Below are 4,756 nucleotides of genomic sequence, written 5' to 3'. Positions count from 1 at the left end.
GGGTCGATTTAGTGTGAATGTGCCTATATATAGAATTTGAAATAAGTTCATTCGAATTACAAAAAAAACAACCCCCTCCACGAGCCCACCACCCAGCTCCCAAATCTTGGAAAACAACCTCGAAAAATTCGAATCTGAACACATGGAGGACGATCTGAATCGTCTCTATCGGCTAGATGGAGTCGTGTATATTGCTAGTGTCGTCCATGAAGAGATTAGTGAACAAAAGTTTTTGTTTTCAACATAAATTAGTCAACCTAGTATTATTATCATAGTTCGTGTAGTGATTGTTTAGAGTTGTTAATTGGGAATTAGAAACTTTTTTTAATATAAGTGCTTGTTAGAAGTAGTAAGTTATTAGCTAGTTAGATTTTGAAAACTTGAAATGGTACAAGTTAGGATGGTAGGCTATGTTAGATTTTTGAAGTTATTAATTTTATATTCAACGAGATTTAGAGCTAGGGTTAAATATAAATTTTTTGATATTTTTAATATATTAAAGATAATTTTTAAGAGTTGTCACACGTTTAAGTCAGTTTAGTTTCAGCATTTTCTATTTTGTGAGAACGTGTGAAACTATATATTTTGGTAAATTTTTTTTTTTTTTGGAATTGGGTCATGAATTATTTAGTGTTTTGTATTGGGTCCTATGAAGAATTTGTAGGACATTATTGTAATGATTTTTTAAAAATTAGAGCATGCAATGTTATCATTTTTAAAATTTTATGCATTAAACACTATTTTGTTATGATTGTGATAAGAAATTTTCTATCATTGACCAACTCCATCGATGTATCACCAGTATGAGAAGGCAACACAGAATGCCATTAGATGATAGGATCGTTCCGTACTTGCAGATGGCCAGTTTATACCATCTTCCAAAACTGAACGAGACTTAGTTTCAATTGGACGAGCCATTGGTGAGCGCATTCGTGGAGAGATGGCGTCTGGAGACACTTACTTTCCACATACCGTTCGGAGAGTGCACGATCACGCTGCAGGATGTAACGTACTAGCTGAGGCTCCCGATCGACGGTTAGTATGTTAGCGGATGCCTCACGAACTTTGAGTGAGATGGCAATATCAGCTCTAATCATGGGCCTTTGTGCCATTCTGCAGTACCTTGATCAAGATGGCAACATCAGCTCTAATCATGAGCAGTATGAAGGCCGATATAACATGGTAATCTCGCATCCTGTGATCACTAGATATCGATGTGACTAGGCAAGTATGAGCACCATTGTACCATTTTTCAAATACCTCTGCGCTGGCGGATGCTAACCCGAATGAGTCATGTGCACCCGTTGCTGAACTCCTTGCACTTTCCATAATACTTACGATTATCAGTTTCCAATATCTTGTATTCAACCCCACGACGGATGCTATAAGTCTTCACGCTTAATATGACCTCCTTTTTATCCTGAAACTGCTAACCAACTTGAAATTCAAATACGACTCTTGTATTCTATGTATCTTTGTCCCTCAAAACTAACAGATACTCCCGAATCCACCTGTTGTGTCATGGCATCCAAGTCTAAAATTGAGAAGTGCGGGAGGTATTGATGAGTTCTTGAACTAGATGCCCCGCCACCCACAATTGGAGTGGTTCGTGATATGTCATCGTCCCTATCATCAACTATCGTGGCGGGCTCCACATCATCATCATCATCATCATCATCATCATGCAGTGCATCCTCAACCCCCCATCTGGTACTCCACCCTCTCCAAAAACTGGGACCATAATAGGAGTATCGGGAATCGCAATCGCAACCTCCCCCAAGGGTCCAGTTTCACCGACTCCTGCATCATCACTGCGGTTCAGATTAGCTGCAAAGGACGGGAATTCAACTAAAATTGCTTCAGGAACAATCACCAGCACTGACGAGGCACCAATAGGCATGGAACTAGAGCAGGCTGGATGTCCTGAAGATTGACAATTCTGGTTTGAACCTCCAGAACTATATACCACATCCACAAGTTTCACCAACAGCTCTAGGATCCTCACCTTGGGAAACTACCGACGACAATGGAACAGACCTTGTAAATCTTCGTCCCTACTTATGACGAATGAATCGTACTTCACATCATCGAGCAACACAAAAATCGAAATTCTATAGAATAACTTCTCCACCCGTTTCACGCCATGCAGCCCCCGTCTCTAGAGTATAGTATTCTGAAACTCATCGTCGAAGGTTTGAGGAAAACATTTAGCGGGTCCTTATCCGTAAATTTAATTCTTAATCGCGTTTTCTTCTTGATCGACCCTCTATAGTGCACAAGAACTAAAAAACTCTCATCACTAGCCATTGTGAATCTCACTATGGTGAAAATTTCATGTTCAGCTCCTATTTATATATGTTAGGCATATATTAAATCGAATTAACTCATTTCAATTTATATATATAATAGAATTCATATTAAATCGAAGTTAATGGAATCGATTTACCATTATCCATTACCAGCTTGAATTTGATTTACTAAGGGGATTGAATCGTTACTTTCTGATTTGATTTACTATTATTGGGTTTGAATTGAATTCACTTAATCCGATTTACGTATGAACACAAAAATAAAGTAATTCGAATCTTATAAATTTGATTTACTACCTAAGCTTGTAATTCGAATTCATTAAATTTGATTTATATAGAAATATAAATGAAAACAATTAGGTAACATTTTTGGATTTGGAAAATTCAGGTAATTTTCAACTTGGTTTAATTTATTGGGGTGAATTACCCTATATTTTATATATAAAAAATATATAATTTATATCTATATTTACTAAAATTTTATACATATAAATAATATAATTTATACTCATATTTTACAAAATTTACATATATAAATTAACAAAATTTATTTAATAAAAATAATTTAATATTTATAATAATTAAATAATGACCAAATATACTTAAAAATTTCTAGCCTAAAGAGTTTCTCCTAAACAAAAGAGAAGCTCAAATGGATAGTTATATTGCACGGCAACAGAACCAGAGTGGCTGAAATACCAGTTAGGCTGCTTCTTCTCCCTTGGTCTCTCTCTTTGATAGATATCTCGATCTCTATTTTTGTCTTCGAAAGATAAATTTAATCAAAATCGTTCTCGAAAGATTTAAAATTATTCATGTTAGTCCTTCCGTCAATTCTGTCACTAACAACGTTAATTTTTCTGACGTGACACATTAGTTTTTTTTTTGTCTTTTTGGTCATGGGCTGTTAAGCCCAAGAAATAAAAACAGAACCCTAACTACCCAGAACCCCGACCCACCCGTACCTGTCCTGAAAATCCCTCCTCAACCCATCTGAGTAGCTTCGAGCCTCCATTCCTGTTCCGCTGCAACACAACCCCCGCAATGGTGGTTCTTCAAGCTTCACGCTGCGCACCATCTCCAGTAACCACCGTCGTTGTCGCCGGATGTTGCAGAGATATCACGCCTTGCCTAAATGTCAACCTCCGCCACCTATCAAGCGTCTTAGAGCCCCTGCTCCACAGCTACTGCCACTGCCGCATCAATGGTATAGTGCTCGCTTTCCACCCCCAATCCAATTCGGTTAGCCGCATCACAGAGCACTACTTGCAGAATGCGGTCGTTGTTGTGCAAAGGAGGGCGACTTCGAACTTCTGCCGTTGTCATCGTCTTCTGAATGATATGCCCGTTTGGTCTCCTCCCCTGATCTGAGCTTCCTCAGACGTATGCTCCTCCGTCCGTGGCTCCTGACGTCATCTGTTGCTGCCCCTGCTGTTGGTTCTGTTGACGCCGCTCGATCCTTGCTCCTTGGCGACTCTCAACGTCGCGTCAGATCACTACCCTGAGTTCAGGGGCGGGTTAATCGTCCAGAATTGCTCCTGCGCTCCACCGAGTTCCATGGATGCAATTTCGTGCAACAATCTATTTCCTTCCTTTGGCGTCCAAGTGAACCCGAACTTGTTATCCTCCCCTGCCAACTGTAGGATGTCCAACAATATTGGATCAATGTCCTCAACCTTGCTCTTCGATTTTAAATTCTACACTAGAGATAAGCTATCTGATTGAATAAGTACTTTATGTAACCCCAAATTGTTTGCAAGTATCATGGCTTTCCTAATTGCTTCTGCCTCTACTGCTAGGCTAGAGATTGCTCCAATTTTAGATGCTGTCCCGACCTAAACACTCAGAGAGAGAGAGAGAGAGAGAGAGAGAGAGAGAAAGAGAGAGTTAGTTTGTGGTTTGGGTGGGTTGGGGTATGGAAATAGATACTGATGGGAGCTGATGCGAAGGCGCCAGTGTAGGTGATGGCAGGAAAAACGACATCGATAAGGAGCTAGCAACTATTGGAACTTGCATGGAGGCTGAGATGCATAGAGTAAAAGGAGAGTCTCTGATCTCTAGGTCGGATCGTTGGGTTAAAAAAAAAAAAAAAAAAAAAAAAAAAAAAAAAAAAAAAAAAAAAAAAAAAAAAAAAAAAAAAAAAAAAAAAAAAAAAAAAAAAAAAAAAAAACTCACGTGTCACGTCAGCAAAATTAACGTTGTTAGTGATAGATAAACGAAGAGACTAACGTGATTAATTTTAAATCTTTCAATAACGATTTTGATTAAATTTATTTTTCGAAAACGAAAATATTGATTAAATTTATTTTTCGAGAACGAAAATAAAGATGGAACTATCTTTTAGCAACATTTTAACTATTAACTCCTTAAAAATTCCTAGCCCAAAGAGTTTCTCCTAGACAAAAGAGAAGATCAAATGGATAGTTTGTTTTTTTTTTTTTGGTCAG

Source organism: Arachis duranensis, chromosome 4 (genome assembly GCF_000817695.3).
Source record: "Arachis duranensis cultivar V14167 chromosome 4, aradu.V14167.gnm2.J7QH, whole genome shotgun sequence".
NCBI classification, from domain to species: Eukaryota; Viridiplantae; Streptophyta; class Magnoliopsida; order Fabales; family Fabaceae; genus Arachis; species Arachis duranensis.
This window is presented reverse-complemented; position numbering follows the sequence as displayed.